At 47.2% G+C, this 24690-nt stretch overlaps 1 long non-coding RNA gene across 14 annotated transcripts in view; it reads left to right on the top strand.

Moving 5' to 3' along the window:
* LOC132343376 (uncharacterized) overlaps positions 1 to 23511 on the top strand; it is a 95015-nt gene extending 71504 nt beyond the window's left edge. For 4 of the 14 annotated variants that reach the window (XR_009492192.1, XR_009492193.1, XR_009492196.1 and 1 more), the window contains 4 exons: positions 9760 to 9869; positions 13554 to 16645; positions 17124 to 17270; positions 22148 to 23511. This is a non-coding gene — a long non-coding RNA (uncharacterized lncRNA). Of the gene's footprint in view, positions 1 to 3276; positions 3377 to 3926; positions 4056 to 9759; positions 9870 to 13553; positions 16646 to 17123; positions 17271 to 22147 lie in introns of all 14 variants that reach the window. The other 10 variants (XR_009492197.1, XR_009492199.1, XR_009492201.1 and 7 more) reach the window with 5 other exon arrangements.
* The last annotated feature ends 1179 nt before the right edge of the window (positions 23512 to 24690 follow it).

The following is a 24690-nucleotide window of genomic DNA, read 5'->3' on the forward strand; positions in this document are numbered from 1 at the left end:
GTGAAAAGTAAAAGTGAAGTCGCTCAGTGGTGTCCGACTTGTAGCGACCCCATGGACCGCAGCCCACCAGGCTCCTCCATCCATGGGATTTTCTAGGCAAGAGTACTGGAGTGGCTTGCCATCGACTCCCAAATGGCTTGAGGTGATGACATGGGGGAGTTGGGATGGGAAGCAGCTGTCTCAAGGCCATATGGGTTTTTCTATATAATTTTAATTAATTTTTTTGGCTGTTCTGGGTCTTTGTTGCTTTGCTCGGGTTTTTCTCTAGTTGTGGTGAGCAGGGCTACTCTCTCTCTAGTTGTCTGCAGGCTTCTTATTGCATTGACTTCTTTCATTGCAGAGCCCAGGCTCTAGAGTGCATGGGCGTCAGTAGTCGTGGCTCCTGGGCTCTAGAGAACAGGCTCAAGAGTTGCGGTGCACAGGCTTAGTTGCTCTGCAGCATGTGGGATCTTCCTGGCTCAGAGGTCAAACCTGTGTCTCCTACACTGGCTGGATGTATTCTCTACACTGATGGATTCTCTACCACTGAGCCACCAAGGAAGTCCCAGCCATATGGTTTTAACACAGACAACATGCTTGTTTGGCTTTATGTGAGGAGGTGAGGGGCTGGTGATGGAGCTTATGGGAGTGACCAGATCTCCCCCAAACTGCCCCTTGGCACCACTCCTGGGCCATGGAGTAGTCCAGGAGCTCCTGTAGAACCAGCGGTACCATGAGTACTGGGTCCATTCTCCCATCCCAGGCCCTCACAAGCTCAGGCTGGACAAGACTTTATCCTGGGCCAGCAAATGCACAGAGATCCTGCCCCAAACAGCTATGAGGGGTTTAGTGAACGAAAACCCTATCTACCTTATTTTGGGATTTCTGTGTGTGTTCCACATATTCTACAACCATATGTCTTATTATTATAATTAGAAAGTGTGCTATTTTTAAGACTCAAGTTCACTTTGGAAATCACTTTGATGCCAGTAGCTAACTCAAGACCAGACTCGCAGACTTTTCCTCTATTTTCTTGAACTTCCCTGACGATAGTCAGGGGGTAGGGGTGTGGAGCAGATGAGAACTTATGTTGGGATCTAAATTCATGACACCAACCTACATATTGGACTTCGCTCAAATTATTTAGCATTTCTGAGCTTCAGTTTTCCTCCTCTGTAAAATGAGGGAAATAATGATTTTTATACATAATTGTTGTGAAAATCGTGGCTCTCTGGACATCTGTATGCAGCATCTTTGCTCGTTCACAAGACGAGACAGGCTGGTGACACTAGCCTGACTCCACTTACATGCTGGCCAATTTTAGGGTTTCAGTTCAGTTCAGTCATTCAGTCGTGTCCGACTCTTTGTGACCCCATGGATTGCAGCACGCCAAGCCTCCCTGTCCATCACCAACTCCCGGAGTTCACTCAAACTCATGTCCATTGAGTCGGTGATGCCATCCAGCCATCTCATCCTCTGTCGTCCCCTTCTCCTCCTGCCCCCAATCCCTCCCAGCATCAGAGTCTTTTCCAATGAGTCAACTCTTCACATGAGGTGGCCAAAGCACTGGAGTTTCAGCTTTAGCATTAGTCCTTCCAAAGAATACCCAGGACTGATCTCCTTTAGAATGGACTGGTTGGACCTCCTTGCAGTCCAAGGGACTCTCAAGAGTCTTCTCCAACACCACAGTTCAAAAGCATCAATTCTTCGGCGCTCAGCTTTCTTTACAGTCCAACTCTCACATCTATACATGACCACTGGAAAAACCATAGCCTTGACTAGATGGACCTGTGTTGGCAAAGTAATGTCTCTGCTTTTGAATATGCCGTCTTGGTTGGTCGTAACTTTCCTTCCAAGGAGTAAGCGTCTTTTAATTTCATGGCTGCAATCACCATCTGCAGTGATTTTGGAGCCCCCCAAAATAAAGTCTGACACTGTTTCCACTGTTTCCCCATCTATTTCCCATGAAGTGATGGGACCAGATGCCACAATCTTAGTTTTCTGAATGTTGAGCTTTAAGTCAACTTTTTCACTCTCCTCTTTCACTTTCATCAAGTCTTTTTAGTTCCTCTTCACTTTCTGCCATAAGGGTGGTGTCATCTGCATATCTGAGGTTATTGCTATTTCTCCTGGCAATCTTGATTCCAGCTTGTGCTTCTTCCAGCCCAGCGTTTCTCATGGTGTACTTTACATATAATTTAAATAAGCAGGGTGACAATATACAGCCTTGACGTACTCCTTTTCCTATTTGAAACCAGTCTGTTGTTCCATGTCCATTTCTACCTGTTGCTTCCTGACCTGCATACAGGTTTCTCAAGAGGCAGGTCAGGTGGTCTGGTATTCCCATCTCTTTCAGAATTGTCCACAGTTGATTGTGATCCACACAGTCAAAGGCTTTGGCATAGTCAATAAAGCAGAAATAGATGTTTTTCTGGAACTCTCTTGCTTTTTCCATGATCCAACGGATGTTGGCAATTTGATCTCTGAATCCTCTGCCTTTTCTAAAACCAGCTTGAATATCTGGAAGTTCATGGTTCACGTATTGCTGAAGCCTGGCTTGGAGAATTTTGAGCATTACTTTACTAGCGTGTGAGATGAGTACAATTGTGCAGTAGTTTGAGCATTCTTTGGCATTGACTTTCTTTGGGATTGGAATGAAAACTGACCTTTTCCAGTCCTGTGGCCACTGCTGAGTTTTCCAAATTTGCTGGCATATTGAGTGCAGCACTTTCACAGCATCATCTTTCAGGATTTGAAATAGCTCAACCAGAATTCCATCACCTCCACTAGCTTTGTTCGTAGTGATGCTTCCTAAGGCCCACTTGACTTCACATTCCAGGATGTCTGGCTCTAGGTGAGTGATTATACTTCTAGGGTTTACTCAGAACTAAAAGTAAATGTTTATGAGCTGACTCATTGGAAAGAAAACCCTGATGCTGGGAAAGATTGAGGGCAGGAAGAGATGGGGCAACAGAGAGTAAGATGCTTGGATAGAATCATCAGTTCAATGGAGATGAGTTTGAGCAAACTCAGGAGATATTGAAGGTCAGGGAAGCCTGGCGTGCTGCAGTCCATGGGGGTCGCAGAGTCAGACACAACTGAGCGACTGAACAACAAGAAAAGTAAACTTAAGTATTCTCCGTGTCAAATTTTGGCTTACCTAGTAAAGTATTCTACAGGTTGACGTCATTCAGTAATGGTAATGATGCTTTCTGAAGAAGTTCTTGAAAAGCCAGCATGAGTTCCCCAAATGCAGCACTAGCGCTGATGGCTCCACGCTTTGCCTTTATTTCCAAGGCGTTCTGAAGATGTCGACCCCAATGTTAACTTACCAAAGCGGATCAGTAGGAGCTGATCAGGTGTTTCTGTGCAGAGATGGGAACCCCAAGTCACCCAGGTATGTGTGTCTCATCCCAGTTTAAATGGGTGACAGTGAAGAAGCCCAGGTGCTATTAACTTTGACAACAAAGTATCTGCACACCTCAGCCCTCCAGAGAGGACAGAGCCAGGAGCCCTGGGTTCTGATGGGCCAGACTCGCCAATGAGGCAGCAGGGGAGCGGGGGTCGGGGATGTTCAAGGTGTCTAGGGGCTTTGCAGAGAATCTCTGGAAATCGCAAGTCTCTGAAAGGTGGCATATATTGGTAATAAAGTGAGAAGATATGAAAATTATTATTTTAAAAAAAGACCATCAGTTTCTCAAACTGAGTTATGACCCATTAGAGAGAGAAGTAAAATCATTTCAGTGGGGGTTAACCAGCATCTTTGGAAAATGAAACAGAAACGTTGTATTGCTTGTATAGTAGTGGTAAGTACCCTCTTGTGAAACTCTGTGTGTGTATTTTTTCACTGTGCAGTGGTCAAACATTTTGAAAAATACTTCTTAATTATATGCTCTCTCCTGTGTGCGTGTATGTGCTCACTAGTGTCCAACTCTTTGCAATCCCAGGGACTATAGCCCACCAGGCTCCTCTGTCCATGGGATTTTCCAGGCAGGAATACTGGAGCAGGTTGCCATTTCCGTCTTCAGGGGATCTTCTCAACCCCGGGACCAAACCCATGTCTCCTGCATTGGCAGGTGGGTTCTTTACCACCAGTGCCACCTGGCAAGCCCGTGATGTATATTAGAAATGCTTATATTCTCCAAATTGTTGGCATACAAACAAAGCTCTGGCAACTCAGAGAGAAACTAGAGAATTCTCCTGGGTGGGACCCCTGATGCCAGATAACACCAGTTTTGCTCTGTTTGCAGAGTGGAGGGAAGGGAGCCCGATCTGATAGTGGGGAGAGAAGATTTCGCTGTTTTTGGATAAGATGCATGAGCTCTTCCCAGGGAGCAGGCTTCCCAGGACTGGATTACTTCCCACTGTAGTTAAATGGACCCTTATGGCCTAAAAACATCAATCCGCCTTCACGTGGTATGAAACGAGTTCCCAGAAGGGAAAGTCCAGAACAGAAGATATATTCATCTCGACTGGAGCTCTTGTTCTGAACTGCCTTTTCATCACCACTGATGTAAATCTAGCTGGAATTCAGGATCAGAGCTCCTTCCTCTTCCTGGTTCTGCTTCTCAGAAAAAGGGGCTGCCTTTTCTGACACTGCACATGTAGCCTCAGGACCACATTGAGGTGGTAACACCTACTCAGTGGCCTGCCATCTAAGCATACGTGATCCACCATCTTCCAGCACAACAAAAGGACATGGACAGGCATGTAGATTTTGTTTTTGTATTTTTTAGTGCTGTTCTGGGTCTTCGTTGCTCAAGAGCCTTTGGTAGTCACAGGGACTGGAGGCTACTCTCCAGTTGCGGTGCAGGGGCTTTTCACTGCAGTGGAGCACGGGCTCAGGTGCCCAGGCTTCAGTAGTTGAGGCTCCTGGGTCCAGCAGTTGCGGCTCACGGGCAGAGTGTCTTGCGGCATGTGGGATCTTCCTGGACCAGGGATAGAACCTGTGTCCCCGCAATTGGAAGGTGGATTCTTTACCACTGGCCCACCACCAGGGAAGCCCAATTTTGTTCTTTTAAACATATCCAGAAAAAGGCACTCAGAGTTCAGACTTTTTTTATTGTGTTACTAATGAAACATGCATAATGTAAATTTGTAACCATTTTTTAGTGTGTGGTTCAGTGATAATAAGGTATATTCACATTGTTGTGAACTATCACCACCATCCATCTCTTGAACTTTTCCATCTTCCCAAACTGGAGCTCTGTCCCCATTAAGGAATAACCCCGCTCCTGCCAGTCCCTGGCAACCACCAACCTACTTTGTGTCTCAGAATTTGACTGTTTTAGTCTCCCATGTAAGTGAAATCATTCAGTGTTTGTCCTTTGGTGACTCGCTTATTTCACTTAGCAAAATATCCTCAAAATTCATGCATATTACACCTTACCTGCCTCCTGGGAAAGCTGTATGCAGGTCAAGAAGCAACAGTTAGAACCAGACATGGAAGAACAGACTGGTTCCAAATTGGGAAAGGAGAGTGTCAAGGTTGTATATTGTCAATCTGCTTATTTAACTTACATGAAGAATACATCATGCAAAATGCTGGACTGGATGAAGCACAAGCTGGAATCAAGACTGCCAGAACTTAGACATGCAGATGACACCATGCTTATGGCAGAAAGCGAAGAGGAACTGAAGAGCCTCTTGATGAGAATGAAAAAGCTGGCTTAAAACTTTCACCAATCAAAAAGCAGATGGCATCTGGTCCCATCACCTCATGGCAAATAGATAGGAAACAATGGAAACAGTGACAGATTTTCTTGGACTCCAAAATCACTGCAGATGGTGACTGCAGCCATGAAATTAAAAGATGCTTGCTCCTTAGAAGAAAAGCTATGACCAGCCTAGACAGCATATTAAATAGCAGAGACATTACTTTGCCAACAAAGGTCCATCTAGTCAAAGCTATGGTTTTTCCAGTAGTCTTGTATGGATGTGAGAGTTGGACTATAAAGAAAGATGAGCACTGAAGAATTGATGCTTTTGAACTGTGGTGTTGGGGAAGACTGTTAAGAGTTCCTTGGATTGTAAGGAGATCCAAACAGTCAATCCTAAAGGAAATCAGTCTGAATAGTCATAGGAAGGACTGATGCTGTAGCTGAAGCTCCAATACTTTGGCCACCTGATGCAAATAACTGACTCCTTGGAAAAGACCCTGGTGTTGGGAAATATTGACGGCAGGAGGAGAAGGGAACAACAGAGGATGAGATGGTTGGATGGCATACTGACTCGATGGACATGAGTTTGAGCAAGCTCTGGGAGTTGGTGATGGACAGGGAAGCATGGTGTGCTGCAGTCCATGGGGTGGCAAAGAGTTGGACATGACTGAGTGACTGAACTGAACTGAACTGAATGACATGTCAGAATTTCCTTCCTATTAAAGGCTGAATAATGGTCCTTTGTATGTACAGACCGATTCTGCTTATTTGTTCATCCATCAGTGTACACGTGGGTAGCATCCACCTTCTGCTTAATGTAAATCATGCTGCCACAGGTGCATAAATACTTCTTTGAAACTCAGCTTTCAATTCTTTGGGGTTTCAAAGAATACTCTGGCATCTGTACATCTGTACACAGGAGTGGAAATGTTGGATCATATGGGTTGTTTGAGTAATCTCTGTGCTGTTTTCCATAGCAGTTAAGGTATTAAAGAATTCCATCATGGGGGTATTTAAAGAGATATAAAAGTGTAATTTTCATGTTCTTAGATGATTAAAACAGTATTTCTCCTAATTGTGATAGAAGCCACCACCACTAACACTGAGCCCTGGGTAGGTGTGGAGGGCTATGCGCTCATACTTTTTCTCACTTAACCCTTCCGACACTGTATGAGGCAGGTCCTATTGTTAGGTCATCTGACCGATGCAGAAACTGAGGGTTCAAGGGTTTAACTACTCACCCAAGGCCAGCAGCATCAGGACCTAAAACCTACACAATCTGATTCCACAACCCACTTTCTTAACCCCTGTCGCATCTGTGCCCCTTCTTTCTCTCTCTCGTCTAAAAAAGTTTATCTTGTGTTACAGTCATCTGTCTTCCATTTCAGTTCCTTTTTAGTCTGTTTTGAGGGCTTCCCAGGTTGCACTAGTAATAGAGAAACTGCCTGCCAATTTGGGCGATGTAAGAGATGCAGATTTGATCCTTGGGTCAGGAAGATCCCCTAGAGTAAGGCATGGCAACCAACTCCAGTATTCTTGCCTGGAGAATTCCATGGACAGAGGAGCCTGGCGGGCTACAGTCCATAAGGTCACAAAGAGTCAGACATGACTGAGATAATTTAGTCTGTTTTGTGTCTGTAAAGCAAACAAGATCCTGGAAGAGGCCAACAATGGGCCAGTAGCAGCCAGCACTCGCCCCACTGGGTTTTGGCTGCCCTGCTGGTTAACAGAGACTTGGGTGGGCTACCAGCAGCATCCACCACGGTGACCCGGCCGCCGGCCTCCCTGCTCTCACAGCCTCTGACTCTAACACAGCGCTGAAGATTCTGATTCCATTTCTCAAATTGATCTGATAGGGTAGCCCCCAGCACAGGCGCTGGCACACAGTGGACGTTCAACCAAGTTCTGCAGGAATAAAAAAAGAAAGAAGGGTCCTTCGCGCACAAACACAGGAAAGTGTGATCCTGCCAGGCACCTGGCTCTCCACAAGGACCCTGTGCCCTCGACCCCTGGCAGGTTTGACCATCTGGTGGTGATCGAGCATGCGGAAAGGGCTGCCACTGCTACAGCTCGAGGAAGAGGAACGTCGAGCTCTTGGGGGACCCTATTGATGACCTTTTCCTTGGTGCACACAAGATTCCTGGAATCTCGTCAACTGGCAAGCAAGGAGCACTGAAAATTCCACAAGAAAATGTCAGCACGAAATGCCTTTTTTATTGACTATTGAACAAATGACAGGAAGGAGTTATATGGGACCATTGTTTTCCACTCCAGAAATGGTCTTTGTTTATTCTGGTCGGTATAGGCAATAACGACTCTGAAATCCAGTGTTTACAAGAGTAGGAAAGGGAAATGACGTCTAACCAAGAATATTCTATTTGTCCAACTCTAAAACATCAAAACTAATAATAATGACTACTAAAATCAAGGCCTGGCATATTATTTCAGTCATATAAGATGAATGCACCATATGTGTTCTGTGTCATCTTATGAAGTAGATTATTTTTAAGTATATTTTAAATTTCTGATCAGTGTGATATTTTGATAGCTAATAATGTAATAATGTGATCATTTGTGTTTATATAGAATTTTATAGTATTCAAAGAGGATTCATAAAAATTATATTGCTTAATCCACTTTTAAAACCTATATGGGACTTCCCTGGTGGTCCAATGGTTAAGACTTTGCCTTTCAATGCAGAGGGTGTGAGTTTGATCCCTGGTTGGGGAGCTAAAACCCCACATGCCTCATGGCCAGAAAACCAAAATGTGAAAGAGAAACGATATTGTAACAAATTCAATAAGAATTTTAAAAATGGTCCACATCAAAAAAATCTTCAAATACTTATTTAACAAAGTAAATAAACACATAAATCTGTAGGTAAGGAAGGTCCACTCCAGTATTCTTGCCTGGAAGATCCCATGGACAGAGGAGCCTGGTGGGCTTTAGTCCATGGGGTCACTAAGAGTCGGGCACGACTGAGAGACTTCACTTTCACTTTTCACTTTCATGCATTGGAGAAGGAAATGGCAACCCTCTCCAGTGTTCTTGCCTGGAGAATCGCAGGGATGGGGGAGCCATGTGGGCTGCCGTCTATGGGGTTGCACAGAGTCGGACACGACTGAAGCGACTTAGCAGCAGCAGCAGCAGCAAGGAAGGTATAGTTTCCGAAAGTGAGGTCTAGGGTGGTGTCTCGAGGTTCCCTAGTTAATTAGGAGTAGAGGTCAGACTCCCAGGGTCTCACCGGACATACTTCAGGGGATCAGGTTACCTTTATGAATTTCTGAAAGGCTTGATGGAACTGGAACACCAGCGTGCCTCCCCTGGGGGGATATCAGCCTGTGGGGGCAATTAAGGCGTGTTTGTCGTCCATATTTACTTGTTCTCTGCTTTCAAACAGTTCTGAGTGTTTCCCAGACTCATTAGTTGCCTTTGGCTTTTTGAGGTTTTGATGAGACAATGAAAGCCTTCCTGGCTGCGTAGAGAATTTCTGCCAATCTCCCAGGTCTTTCCCAGAAGAGGCCTTGGGTGTGGCGCCCACAGTGAAACTGGCTTCCTCCTTTCCTGCCTCTCGGGGCTGGGTGGATGAGGACCTGAGGCCTGTGGGGAAGCCTCCCAGGGTAGGATGGGGGGAAGGAGATTCTGCATTGGAAGGGGCCCAGAGGGTCCAACCTGGACCTGTGCGATTCCCCGCTACTGAGGCCCCCAAGATCCTGGAGGAAGCAGATGGAGCCGGCTGTTGGTGTTCTCAAGCTACTGACTTTGTGGACCCTTCTCTTGGCCTCAGGATCCCCGGCCCCTCCTGTAGCTGCCCAGCCTCCTGCTCGGCCCACTACCCCTCCTGGGGTGCTCCTCTCTCTCCTCCGCTCCATCAACACCCTGATTCCTCAGCCCCACAGGCAGTTGCCTTGTCGTGGAATCGCACTCAACTGAGAATCAGGACACCCACCTCCCACTCACTACCTGGGCCCTGTCCTTCTCAGAGACCCCGTGAAGTGAGGAGATCAAGGGCACCGACGGGACAGACCTCAGGAGTGAGCAAGATGAATTTAAGATGCTGAAGGGCAGAGACAGAAACAGACAAGCTAGCAATGCTGTGTCGTTATTTTCTTTCATTCAGTGGGCTGTCGTGGATCTAGAAAACTGTTCTGAGAAAATTCCTCAGGGTGTGGACCTGAGGCGACTGGTCATTCACAACGAGCACAAGGCACCAGGTCTCTGAAGCCCCCGGTGAGTTGGCTCCAGACCTCTCTCCACCGTCACACAGTGAAATCTCGCCTCTGGTGGTTCTTCCACATAGTTGTAGAAACAGACACAAAGACCATCCTACAGCATTCTGTAGGCTGGGGGGTGGGAGGGGGTGTGGGGGGCAGACCATCTGTCCTTGAGGCACTGGTGTAACCAGGAAGGGTGCATTTTGAATTTATACTGGATCTGTGTGTTTAGTCGTGTCCGACTCTGAGCCCATCGACTGTAGCTCGCCAGGCTCCTTCATCCATAGAAGTTTCCAGGCAAGAATACTGGAGTGGGTTGCCATTCCCTTCGCCAGGGGATCTTCTCAACCCAGAATTGAACCCAGGCTGCTTCATTGTGGGCAGATTCCTTACCATCTGAGCCACAAGCACCTTGGTGAATGGTTAGCTAGAGGCAGCTGTAACCACCTTCTGGAGGCAGGATGAGCTGACTTCTAGTCTACAAAATCCTCCAGAAATACCTGGACGCAGGACCAGATGGTGTTCGTAGGGCGCCACCTGAAAGGGTACAGGCTACAGGGCTTGTTATTAATAGATTTTTTCATTTTCTGGCAAAAGTGGCATTGCCTGGTAATTATTTTTAGCCAATTATGTTTAGCCAATAATTATTTTTAGCCAGTTCACCTATCTTGAACACCATTTATTTCACCAATGCATTAAATAATTTCTAGCACTTACTTATTCTGACATATTTATTCTAGCATTTATTATGCTAATTAACAAACCTTCTGGTGCCTATCAGATGGGTCTTTCAATTGTGGTCTCTTTCAAATGCTAACCGGCCACCCGTGGGGTGTGAATTTCTGATTAGGCTACTTTACATATTAACCAGGCGCCCATCTGGTGTAAATTAAAATTAACTGACACACATACATTTCACATACTTGAGACAGAAGCCTTTTAATTACAGAATTGACTTTAACAACCTATGCCAATTCCCGTCTACAAATGGAATGCTGTCTGGTCAAACTAATGGGACTCAGGGTCTTGCGGCCACACCCTGTTCAGGAGCCACTGGAAAGGAGACCAAGTCCTGGGTGTCACCATCTCCCATGGACCTGGCACTTTCAGCATAGAGGGCACTCCATCTGTGACTGGAGAATGTGCTCTAAAAGGGGACACAGCCACACTGTTGAGTTCCAAACCTCTGCTGCTAAGTCACTTCAGTCGTGTCCAACTCTGTGTGACCCCATAGACGGCAGCCCACCAGGCCCTGCCGGCCCTGGGATTCTCCAGGCAAGAACACTGGAGTGGGTTGCCATTTCCTTCTCCAATGCAGGAAAGTGAAAAGTGAAAGTGAAGCCGCTCAGTTGTGTCCGACTCTTAGTGACCCCATGGATTGCAGCCCACTAGGCTCCTCTGTCCATGGGATTTTCCAGGCAAGAGCACTGGAGTGGGCTGCTATTGCCTTCTCCTCTAAACCTCTACTCATTTTCTATTAATTAATTAATGTACTTATTTTTGGCTAAGCTAGGGTCTTTGTTGCCGTGTGCGGGCTTTATTTAGTTGCGGTGAGCAGGGGCTACTCTCCAGTTAACAGTGTGTGGGTTTCTCATTCAGTGGCTTCTTGTTACTGAGCGCAGGCTCTAGTGGTGCAGGCTTCAGTAGTTGGTGCTCAGGCTTAGAAGCTCTGACACGAGCACTTAGTTGCCCCAAGGCATGTGGAATCTTCCCAGATCAGGGATCGAACCCACGTTGCCTGCATTCGGGTGGATTCTTAACCACTGGACCACCAGGGTAGTCCATCAACTTGTTTTTGTTTAATTTTTAATTGAAGGACAATTGCTTTACATTACTATGTTGCTTTCTGCTGTACATCACCATGAATCAGCCATCAGATCAGATCAGTCACTCAGTCATGTCCAACTCTTTGCGACCTCATGAATTGCAGCATGCCAGGCCTCCCTGTCCATCACCAACTCCCGGAGTTCACCCAGACTCACGTCCATCGAGTCAGTGATGCCATCCAGCCATCTCATCCTCTGTTGTCCCCTTCTCCTCTTGCCCCCAATCCCTCCCAGCACCAGAGTCTTTTCCAATGAGTCAACTCTTCACATGAGGTGGCCAAAGTACTGGAGTTTCAGCTTTAGCATCATTCCTTCCAAAGAAATCCCAGGGCTGATCTCCTTCAGAATGGACTGGTTGGATCTCCTTGCAGTCCAAGGGACTCTCAAGAGTCTTCTCCAACACCACAGTTCAAAAGCATCAATTCTTCATCGCTCAGCCTTCTTCACAGTCCAACTCTCACATCCATACATGACCACAGGAAAAAACATAGCCTTGACTAGACACACCTTTGTTGGCAAAGTAATGTCTCTGCTTTTGAATATGCTATCTAGGTTGGTCATAACTTTCCTTCCAAGGAGTAAGCGTCTTTTAATTTCATGGCTGCAGTCACCATCTGCAGTGATTTTGGAGCCCCCAGAAATAAAGTCTGACACTGTTTCCACTGTTTCCCCATCTATTTCCCATGAAGTGGTGGGACTGGATGCCATGATCTTCGTTTTCTGAATGTTGAGCTTTAAGCCAACTTTTTCACTCTCCACTTTCACTTTCATCAAGAGGCTTTTGAGTTCCTCTTCACTTTCTGCCGTAAGGGTGGTGTCATCTGCATGTCTGAGGTTATTGATATTTCTCCCGGCAATCTTGATTCCAGCTTGTGTTTCTTCCAGTCCAGCGTTTCTCATGATGTACTCTGCATATAAGTTAAATAAACAGGGTGACAATATACAGCCTTGAAGAACTCCTTTTCCTATTTGGAATAGGTATATGTATATGTCCCCTCCCTCCTGAACCTCCCTCCCACCTCCTACCCCATCCTGTTACTGGCCCAAATCTTGGCTTTCTCTGCCCACCGAAAACAAGTAAAAATCACGGAGACAGAGTTTGGAGGGAATAGAAAGGTGGCTTTAGTTCTCAGCTGGTGGAGAGGGGAACCCAGTAGGCTCATGCCTCCAGAACTGTGCCCCCACCCCCATGAGGAGTCTAGGGGCTGATATAAGATGAGGCCTCGCAGTCAGGAGTTGGTGATGAGCAGCCAAGGTGTTAGGATCTTGGTTTCCTTCTCCTGCATTGTTTCGAAGACAGTCATAGGCTGGAATCAGTAACCCAGTAATTGAGTCTGGCAGTCCGGTGGCTCTGTGGCCTTCTTTCTGATACGTAACTACAAGGGGAAGGGTGTTGTAAGGGGAAACATCAGAGGCAAGATGTATCTAGCATAGAGTCAAAGGAAAAATAGGTGCAAAATGTAGCTCCTACAGAGTTAGGGGACAGAAAAGCAAACTTAGTTACAGACATGCAGAGTTAGGAGCAGTTAAAGTTGGAAAAAAACCCAAAACCAGGACTGTTCAGTCCTGCTCACTCACTCTCTCTTTATCCTTTTTGTTCTCAGGACAGGGAAAGAGAAAACTCATTCCTCGTTTTTCTTTTCCACTGCAACAATTCCACCCCTCTAGGTTGTCACTGAGCCTTCAACTTGTCTTTAGTTAACTAGAGAAGTTTCTAGAATACCGGAAGAAGTACAGCATCTCCTGGTTGTCTGAAATGTATCCAAGTCAACCCCTTTTCTCACCCTGAGGCACGCGGGTAGGAGCTGCCCTGCCCCACAACCACCCTTCATTTTGCCTAATCCTGTTTCCTGACTTGGTTCCCTTCCCTCCAGGAGTCAACGACAAAGGCAACAAGCTTGGGATGGACAAAGTCAAGGAGGCCGTGAAGAGGCACATACGAAATGGGGACATCCTCGCCTGTGATATGGAGGCTGACTTTGCGGTCATCACAGCTAAGTGCTCAGATGGTCAGCCAGTCAGGCAAGGCTGCCCAGGGGGAGGGACCTGGCTTGGAGCCTGTCTAGCCAGAAACTCATCTCCTCCATGAGTGGGGTCTTGAGGCACCAGAGGAGAAGGGGACCTGGTTCTTAGCCTCTGGCCTCTCATTCAGTTGTTCAACAACCATATACTGTATGCTAGGCGTTGCTCTGTGTGCTCTGTGTGCTGAGCAGGAGCAGCTCCCTGCTCCACAGAGCATCTGCTCTAGTGTTGGGAGATGGACAATGAACCCTAACAAACAAATACACCAGAGTGTGCTGAACGGGTTTCCCTGGTGGCTCAGACGGTAAAGAATCTGCCTGCAATGCGGGAGACCCAGGTTCTATCCTGGGTGGGGAAGATCCAGAAGAACCTGGTGGGCTACAATCCATAGGGTCACAAAGAGTCAGACACAACTGAGCAACTAACACACACACACACACACACACACACACACACACATTGTCCTAAACAGAGATGAGAGCTACAGGTAGAGGAGAGACAAGCCACTTTAGATCAGTGATCAGGAAAGCCTCTCTGAGGAGGGGTCATCTCTGCTTTTATTTGTGTTTCCCGTGTGATGGAAAGGAAGAGAACAATGCAGCAAATGTTTGGAGGATGCAAGAGGCTCCGGTTCTGCTTCCGCTTTCTTCTGCCCCCGTTGCCCCTCCCCTCCCAGCAGCTGTCCTTCCCATCAGGGCCAACCTTTCCTGTGTCCGGGTCCTTCCAGGCCCCACCCTTCCTCTTTGATGGCTTCACAAGTTTCAGGAATTTTGACTGATACCTGAGAACAGCCCTCTCCCTTTTCATCATCAAAAACAGCCCCAGAGATGAGCAGAAACCTCTGAGGGGACCAGTGCCTGGGTAAGAAAACCTGAACTGTAATCAACAGATTGCTGGAAGCTTTGTGTGGGCAAGTCTGAGAGTTAGAAGGTCCAGGAGGACCTAGTCACAGGGGGTTCCCACACTTCCAGGAGCATTACCTCCAGGGACTCTGCCAGGTCCATGCTGAATACTAGAGAAAAGTCCCCTCACGCTTTAGGTAGAGGAGGGGGAAGGAGCCACTTGAAACGCACCTGAGCACTCTTTTCTGAACAAAGCCTGCCCTCAGAAGAAATTATTTCACCAGTGCCTAGCCTGCTGGGGGGCTTCCCAGGTAGCACTAGCGGTAAAGAAACTGCCTACCAATGCAGGAGACGTAAGTAAGAGACGCAGTCAATTCCTCCCTAGAGGAGGGCATGGCAACCCCCTCCAATGTTCATGCCTGGAGAATTCCATGGACAGAGGAGGCTGGTGGGCTATGGTCCGTAGGGTTACAAAGAGTCAGACACAAGTTAGCAACTAAACAACAACAATGTCAACTACCCGTCAATAAAACTGAAGGGAAAAAATTGAAAACTTCTGCTCTGCAAAGGACCATGTCAAGAGGACGAGAAGACAAGGCATAGACTGGAAGAAAACATTTACAAAAGATGTTTTTGATGAAAGACTGTAACCCAAAATATACAAAGAACTCTTAGAACTCACCAATAATAAAATAAATGGCCCAATTTTCACCAAAGAAGATGTACAGATGGCAAGTAAGGATGTGAAGATACGTTCAGCATCCTTTGTTTCTGGCCTCCACCCTGGATTAGTTCTTTGGTTGGGTCACCCAGACAATCCCCACCCTCAGGCCCCTCGAGCTTGTCTTCTTATTACAAACACCTGAAGATGTTTGGGTCTACTAGAAACATGGCTTATACCACATTGAGAAAATGGGAAATTATGCTATGAGGAAATGTATGTTTCTAGAAACAGATTATTTCTAATAATACATGCAAAAATACATTATACATTATGAAGTGTACTTTAAAATGCTGGTATAACAGTTTACAATTGCTTACTTCTTTGTTTTCACAAGAAATTAAGGTTTCTAAGGCTTCCCTGGTGGCTCAGATGGTCAAAGAATCTGCCTGCAATGCAGGAGACCTGGGTTCAATCCCTGGGTCAGGAAGATCCCCTGGAGAAGGAAATGACAATTCACTGGAGTATTCTTACCTGGAGAATCCCATGGACAGAGGAGCCTGGCAGGCCATAGTCCATGGGGTCACAAAGAGTCAGACACAACTGAGTGACTTACACTTTCACTTTCAAAAGTTAAGAATTCTAATTAATATACTATAAAAAAAAAAGTAAAACAAAAGTTAGTTGCTCAGTCATGTCTGACTCTTAGTGACCTCATGGACTGGAGCCTGCCAGGCTCCTTTGTGGAATTCTCCTGGTAAGAATACTGGAGTGGGTTGCCATTCCCTTCTCCCGGGGATCTTCCCGACCCAGGGATTAAACTCAAGTCTCCTCCATTGCAGGCAGATTCCTTATTGTCTGAGCCACCAGGGAAGCCCCATATGTACCATAAAACTACTAAAATAAATAAGGAAAACATCTTCATATGTAAGGAAAAAATTTTTAAAGTATGAGTGGGAATGCATTTTGTTAAGGGAAAATAAAGTAAAAAGGTTAAAAAAAGAGGGAAAGCATAGGATAAAGTCTGAATATTGGGGGTGGGGGGGCAGGGAAAGGGAGTTATAGAAAGTTTATGGGAAAGGAACCATGAGAAAAGAGTTCTCTGTGTGATCAGGACTGGCTAAGATTAGAGTATATTTAATCGGACTTCCCTGGTGGTCCAGTGGCTAAAAATCTGCCTGTCAATGCAGGGGACAGGGATGGGAGTCCTGATCCGGGAAGATCCCACATGCCATGGGGCAGCTAAGCCCACGTGCCACAGCTACTGAAGCCCTCAGTCTCTAGACTGAGGCTCTAGCCTGTGCAGCAAGAGAAGCCGCTGCGATGAGAAGCCCGTGCACCGCAACTAGAGAGTAACCCCTGCTCTCCGCAGAGAAAGCCCGTGCAGCAACGAAGACCCAGTGCAGCTAAAAATAAAATAAAATAATAAACATTTTTAAAGGTAAGCTGATACAAAATTAGAATTCTGTTTCCTCTCTGTGTTAAAAAGACAAAAGTCTGCTTTTGACAAAGAATTAATAAAATGTTTTTCTTTACTTTTGAGTAGCCTGTCTAAAAAGAAGTGACTTTATGTTTTATCAAAACAGTTTCCTATATTGTTTTTATTAGGTCTTTGGTCATTTCTTTGGTCCCAAACCAATGCTCCCCAAGATCCATTTTTCTTTAGCTGAAGGTGGTGTTGTATGTAAGGTGAGGGCTTCAGCGGTTTTTGGTTCAGCCCTCATTTTCAGTTCTCCCGGCTTTCTCCCGTGTATACGTCTTATTAAACTTTTGTTTGATTTTTCTCCTGTTACTCTATCGCAGATCAGTTTAATTGTTAAACCAGTCAGGAGCGCCTAGAAGAGTAGAGGAAAATTTCTTCCTCTAAGGCAAGCTATATGACCTTTCCAATCCTATGATGAAATCTTCTTTTGTTCCAGATGATTCTAACCTGGGAGGTCATTATGCCTTGACCTGTACTTCCCGAGCTCGTGTGAGGTCCACAGGCGTTACCTGGGAAAGAGACTGGGCCCTTCAGACCCCCTGGGGAGCAGAACTGGACTCGGGCCCTCCCATCTCTCACTAAGGTATCATAGCCCAGCAAACCACTCTCGTGGATGCAACTTTTCCCCTGGATGAAGAGTGGACATGGTATTTCAAGCCGTAAGCCAGGGACCTGCACTCCTGGAAATCAGGAACCAGGTCTTTCTTATCTGCTTTCCCCAGCAACCATTGGAGGGAAACCTGGTGCTTGGTAAATCCTTTTTGAACGAAGGAATACAGTGCTTTATTAGAGCGGTGATTCTTCCAACTCTAGAGGCATCAGAATCGCCCCAGGGGCATCTTAAGCCACCCAGGGTAGGGGGCAGGTGGCGATCAGGGTTCCTGATTCAGGCAATCTGAGTTGGCCTGGAGAGTCTGCATCTCTGACAAGTTCCCAGGTAACGTTGCTGCCTCTTCTGCCTCGGGGACCACCCTTTGAGACCCTGGACTAGAAGGTTGGTTCCTAGGGTCGTGGAAGAGGCTGGTGTGTGGAGATGGGAAGGCAAATCAGGAGGCAGGAAGGTTCCTGAGCGTGGAGCCTGGAACAGCAGCGGGGATGGGCTGGTGCTTTGCAGGTCCTCCAGCCAGCAGCTGAGGCCCCGGAGCCCCTCACCAGTGAGAAGTGTTAGCATCCAGAGGCCCTCGCTGCCTCCTTCCTGTCCTGCCTGTACACTGTCTTGTACCTTTTCTGCTCACTTTTTCCTTCCGCCTGCTTTTTACTCCCTCTCTCTCCCTCCTGTGTGTGTGTGCATGCTAAGTCGCTTGAGTCTTGTCCTGTTTGCAGCCCTATGGACTGCAGCCCACCAGACTCCTCTGTCCATGGAATTTCCCAGGCAAGAATACTGGAGTGGGTTTCCATGCCCTCCTCCAGGGGATCTTCCCGACACAGGGATGGAACCTGCGTCTCCTTGGTCTCCTGCATTGGCAGGGGATTCTTTACCACTGGACCACTGGGGAAGCCCCTCCCTGCTACACCTGCCCCGATTTCTCTCCAACATCTCCCTGGACTGGCTTGTTATCCCCATTTTACAGAGGAGGGGCTGAGGCACAGAGAGGGAAGGTGGCATGCTCAAAGCCACCCAACTAAGAAACAGAGCAGAGATCTGGGTCTGGATCTTTGACTCCATACTCTGGGTCCTTCCCAATGAGATGCAGAAGTTTCCAGTTCCTGGCAGTGCCAGGGTGCGGGGTGGAGGAGTCAGGCAGCTGAAGTGACATTTTCAGGGGAAATGCTCTGCTCTAAAGGGGCCCAGGGAGCCTTCTCTGCTTTCTCTGCACTTCCTGGATCGGAACTGGAAAAAAGCACTCAGAGAGCCATCTCGCACATGGTTTCTGATTCACACAGACACAAAAGACTGAACCCAGCCAAGCAAGCTCACACAGCCCCACACTTATCCTCTGGGGATGGAAATTCTCCTTCCACATTTCCACCCAGTCTTTCATAAATATATTAATAATGCACCACCCTTGAAAAGAAAAGGGAACATCATTATAGCAAAATTACAAACACAGTTTCATATAACCCTTTCTCTGGGCCAGGCCTGGGCTTGCTCTGGAGACAATGTTGGAGGGGTACAGAACTCAGGGTCCACGAGGGGAGGTGATTTCAGGAGCTGGGGTAGAAGTATGCACGCTGCTTGTGAGGACACAGAGAATGGGTGCTTGACTCGTTCCGAGAGCTCAAGCAAGCCTGCCTCTAAGAGGTGGCTCTAAACTGGGTCTTGGAGAGTGAGTAGGATGTAAGAGTCAGGTGAGGAAGGGTAGGAAGGACCTTTCAACAGCAAGACACACAGAAGCGAAGGTGCAGAGACATGAAGCAGTGCAGGGGATAACTGGAGACGTCATACTGGAGTTCTGGGGGTCACTCCGTGGGGACCACAGGGTCATCAAGAGATGCCAGACAGAGCTGTGGCCTGAGCTTTGGAGAAGCTTGGCTGGTTAGGTGCAGAAGAATGTCTCTCATCTCTCTTCTTGCGTTGCTTATAAGAAGGCCCTCCCATACTCAGGGGATCTTATCGTGACTGCAACAGGAATGGGTACCATGTTGAAGAGCCCGAGGTAGGTGGCCACCACTATCCAGGGCACACCCTGCTCCCTCTGGCCCTTGGCTGTGCCCCAGGGGTTTTACTTGAGGGCAAAACAAATGGTCAGAGGGCATTTCCCAGAGCTTGTCAGGAACCAAGAGCTGATTGATGATGCCTTACAGGAAGGACTAAGAAAGGAAGGCAGGATGGATGGATGGATAGATGGACAGACTGCAGGTGAGCTGGCTAGCTGGATGAATGGATAGATGAATAGCCTGATGGATGAATGGATAATGGATGGATGGATGATGCAGAAAGACAGGAATGTGGCCTCTGGCTCTCATTCTCTTCCAGCACTTTCATCCCACTCTACTTTAAATCTTTTTTTAAAAAAATTGAGATATAACTAACAACGTGCATGACCTTAAGTGTACAGTGGGTGAATTTTTACACACATATGCACCTGTGCAGCCACCAGCAAGGTCACAATGTAGAACAGTTCAGCTTCCCAGGAGGCCCCTCTCTCCCTTCTCTCCACCCGACTCTGAACAGCAATATCACCTAACCATGAGCATCAGCCCGTTATGCTCCAAGCCTGAATCAATAGTGACCACCCACGTACTCAACCTCTAAGCCCAAAAGTCATCCCGGAGCCTCATCCCCCACCCACAATTAACCAGGCCCTAGATCCAGTCTACTCTGCCCACTTGAGTCCTCTGTCCCCCCACTCCCGTCCCTCTGTCTCAGTCTGGACTGGTGTGGAGGCCCCCAAGCTCTCTGCCTCCGGCCACTCCCTGGTCAGTTCTCCTCCTCCACGCACCCACCCGCTCTTGGCAGGGCCTCTTGAAGATGGTGTGGTCATTCGGGGATTCCCGGGAATTTGCAGGCCATCATGGTTGGTTCAGCTAGTCCCCACAGCTCTTAGAGGCTGAGTGCCAGCCAGTTCCTGAACTGTTGACTGATTGCATGCACCCTGAGGATCCCCAGGGCCCTCTCTGGACCAGAAGGATGTGAATGGTGAGGGCAGGCAGGGTGTGGGAGGAAATGGTCCCATGGTCCCAGAAGCACTGACATGTAAAGAGCAAATATGATCCAATGGAGAAGAGAAATGGGAGAATAAAGTCCACACAAATGATGGAAAATGCGACTCTGGGCCGGGTACCCCTGGGAAGGGGCTCTTGGACAAAGGGCTTGCCCGGAAATGCTTTTGGGCCTCCCTCCCACCTTGGTCCCTTGGGAAGAATGGACATGCAGGTTCTCAGGCCGGTTGTGAGTAGAGACAGGTCCCGAGTGACATTTGCCAACACTTGCCTCCTGTTTTGAAAAGTTTTCATGGGACTTCTCTGGTGGTCCAGTGGCTGAGACTCCACGCTCCTGCTTCAGGGGACCCAGGATTTGATCCCTGGTCTGGGGACTAGATCCTGCATGCCACAGTTAAGATCCGGCACAGCCAAATAAATCAATAAATAAAAATCTTTAAAAAGAAAAGTGTTCAGTGAGTGGCCTCCATGGCCCCTGGCTTGACTCACTCCTGCTTTTGTTACCTGTGGTGCTAGCTGTCCCTCATCCAGAAAGTCTTTCTTGAGCCACTCCAATAAATTGGGTTGGGTGCCCCTGCTGTGTTCCATGATCCCCACGCACTGTGCTTGCCTGATCACTCATCTAGCATGTGATGCCTCTGGGAGCAAGGTGATGGGGCAGGGGCTGTATCCCATTCACCACTGTATCCCTGCTTCAGGGCCTGGCACACAGGTGCTCAGTAAAACTTTGATGGGCGATGGAATGAATGTGCAAATGCCTGATTGGGAAGATGAGCCCCCTCCTCCTGTATGTCCTGATCTTCCTGTTCTAGATCCCTTTGTCCCCTTCCTTTGTTTGTAGAGGAGAAGAAGGGTGTACTTGATTTCTTCCCCTCAGGCATCTCTCTCCTGTGTCTCCACCTGAGATCCTCCTTTCTCGGGGGAACCTGAACTATTTAACAGGGACAGACATGTTAATAACTTAGACAAGTGGTTCTCTGGGACCTTGTTTTTGGAAAGAGGTAGAAGGAAGCAAAGCAAATCACTTTAAAAAAACTCAGCAAATAAGTAAAAGGAATAAAGCTCTGGGCAGAAGGCCAGGGGCCCCAGCCCTGCCGACAATAATCCACCTCATTTTGTGAGCACCTACTGTGTGCCAAGGACCATGTGAGGTGCTTTACTTGCATTATCTCATTTAATCCTCACAACAACCCTCCAAGGAGGCATTATTATTATCATCCACCTCCCCATTATACAGATGAGGACACTGAGGCAGAGAGAGGTTGACACCTCTGCCAGGAAAGACCTAAGTCAGAGCTGGCTGATTGCAAACCATTCTCCCTGCTGGGCCCAGGATGGGGCTGCCTTTTCTCCATGGTTCTGCTCCCTCAGTCACATGGAGGTAATACCTAGAAGGCGACGGCAGTGGGACCTGGTCCATCCCCCATTGGAGGCTAACAGTGGGGTTACAGGAGGAACAGGAGCCATCCTGGCACCAAAGCCATTGGCAGATAATGCAAAGCTGGGCAGGGCTGGCTTGGCAGGAAGCGGGCATGCTGCCCCTGCAGAAATGAATCTATAGTGTCAAGAAAACGGAGATTTCCAGAAAAAGCATACTATTTAGTTGCATGAAGAAACAGCCCAAACCGTTCAAAGCGGCAGCTCTGGGGAGTGGATCTGGGATGTAGGACACATTGATTTTTCGCTATGAGTCTTCCAGTGGCATTAGCATTTTTACCCAGTTTTATTTTTTAAAAAAGAGACCATGGCAAGTCAAATGCTCTTTTTCCACTTGTAATGTATGTTGTGGGGTTTTTTTCCCCATTTTTTTCTCCTCCTCCACTACTTTTATCTCTGTCCCATTTTTTTTTTTTCCAGGAAGAAAAACTGCCGGGCATCCTCGTGCAGCATGGAGTCTGGAGCAGATTCTCGAGCACCCTGGGCACAGAGGTGGACAGGCTGCTCTTCCATGGCACTCATGCCCAGATGATCCAGAAGCTGATGGGCATCACCCTGCCATAAGGGTGACCATGCCTATTACAGGTGTGGGAGGTGGGTACCAGATGGTCCCACCTGGTTCTAGGGAGGAGCTCCCTGAGGGTCCTGGTTTCCTTCCACAAGAGTCGTGCAAATAAACACTGGCCCTGGGTGAACAATGTGCTCCACGCAGTCCTGGATCACTGCATGCTCACCTTCTGGGGATGTGGGGGTCATGCAAGTGATGAGGACTAAGGAAAACTGTTCTCTGGGGTTCCCAGTTTTTGCTTTTATTCCCAAGTTCTAGGAGGCCTTGAATCCAGCCTCCTCACTCCAGCTTTTTTAGGCCACCCGTGTGTTCTGGAACTGTACACAATTAATTTTATTATCAAATAATAACATTTTATTATCAAATAATTAATTGGTCTTCTGACCAATCACTAATGGGGATGCCAGTGAGCAATGAACGGCCAGGCAGACATAGAGGGCCCTGAATAATCCCTCTGGTTAATTAAGAAACAGAAAATGTACAAATGGGTGGTGTACATTACAAAGTTCAAGGGTTCACTAAAGGTTTACTCATCACTACCACTGACAAAATATTTATACCTCGGAAATGCTCTCTTTTTCAAACAGCATTTCATTTATTTAGGCAAAAGATCCCTCAAAACTTACATTTATCACCATCACCGCTCCTCTTCCCCTCCCTTTTCCTCACCCCTACACGTCCCAAGACCCCACCGTGGAGCCTGACACATCTCCCACCTCCTCCCCATCTGTTCACCCCCAACTCTGGAGCCAGACTCTAGCCTTCTTGCATAGGAGGGCAACCACATTCCCAGAGCCCAGGGCTGAGTGAGTCAGGACCTTCCAGGGCTTAGATCACTCAACGAGTCCTGGACAACTCATCAGCTTGTCCTTATCTCTCGTACCACCTCCCACCATACATGCCCCAAGAAAATCCAAAGCAGAGTCACTGACCACATCCCATTACATTCACATATTAAATCAGTACAGTGTCTTGCATTGGCTCATCTAGGTGTGGTGGTGTAAGCAGTTATTTGCAAGAAAGAGCTCTCTGCAAGAGGCCCCTTTTGTCTTGTCGCTTTAGCAAAACTATATTGTAAGTAACCTTAAACCAGGCACTCACAACATTCTACTCATCTCTGACCCAAGCACACCTTTCAGATCTTTTACTCACACGATACCTTGCCTAAGCTCTTGGTTCTTCCCTAATCAAAGAAGTAAACATGAAGAATGATTAACAGATGACCTGATCATTTCCCAGCTTCCCTTTGAGTAATCTTGAGAACAAACTGCGTCAATGAGATAGCATCTAAAGAAAGATCACAGGAGGTGGTGAGCCTTCAAGCAGTGGGAGATGTCTTATGAGTCTGATCCCTTATCTCAATGATTAACTGAAATTACTTTCTCTTTTCCCTTTAAAAACTTTCAATCCTGAGCAGCATCTTGAGTGTTGGCTTTGAGGACACTAGTCCACCTTCTCCCCAGATTGCAGGCTTTCAGATTAAAAGCAACATTTCCCGTTTCTACCAACACTTGCCTGTCCAGTATTGATTTTTGAGCAATAAGCAGCCAGATTAGAATTCAGTAACAATAGTCCTTTCCAGCTAGGGCCCCAAGTGTTTATTGTGTCTGGTGTATTTCCTTAAACATGTTGAGTTTGATTCTTTTAGGAGTATTAGTTGTAAAGCATGGAACACATACTGTAGAAATTGACTCTAAATTGTACACTGAACAGTAAAACCCTAAGTGTGGAGTTCGGTGATCAGGGGTTAACTTGCAATGCTGCCTATGCAGGATGTAGTAAAGTCTTTGGCCAGGAGTAGCTGGGGTGGGGGCTGTCCTGATGTCCTTTTGTTATTCTGGTGGGGAGTCCCCACCTATGTGTCTGTGCTCCTGCTGGGGTGGCATCAGGGCCATTGTAATGTGCTCATAGTCCCTGTCCATCCTTGACTTCTCAGGTCAGTGGTCCCACCTCAGCTCTAAGCCTCACTGGCCAGGTCTCCAGTTACAATTTGTAGAGTCTGGGTCTGCAGAGCTCCATCTAATGGGGGCCTCTGACTGAGAGTGCACCCTGGTATTGTTGAAATCCTGATGGCTAAAGAGACAGGAAACATCATCTGCTAAGGCTGCCAGCATTCTTCTGATTCATATTTTAGGGGAATACACTAATGGGCCTTTGGTTTTGCAAAAGTAATAGCAGAATTCTATTCTGCATAGAGAAGTTTGAGACATGACTGTGTAATAGGTTATCTTCCCTGAGGGTAGAAGTTTATGGGGAGATGATTAAGTTGTTTAGGAAAGAGACTAAGACCTAGGTGGAGCCCAGAGAAGGCTGAGAGTACAGATCCTAGGTCTGGAGTGAAGAATCCAAAGCCCCCACCCCCACCTCCCATGCAGGGAAAGACAGGCTGTGGCCC

The sequence above is a fragment of the Bos taurus genome, chromosome 21 (genome assembly GCF_002263795.3).
Source record: "Bos taurus isolate L1 Dominette 01449 registration number 42190680 breed Hereford chromosome 21, ARS-UCD2.0, whole genome shotgun sequence".
NCBI classification, from domain to species: Eukaryota; Metazoa; Chordata; class Mammalia; order Artiodactyla; family Bovidae; genus Bos; species Bos taurus.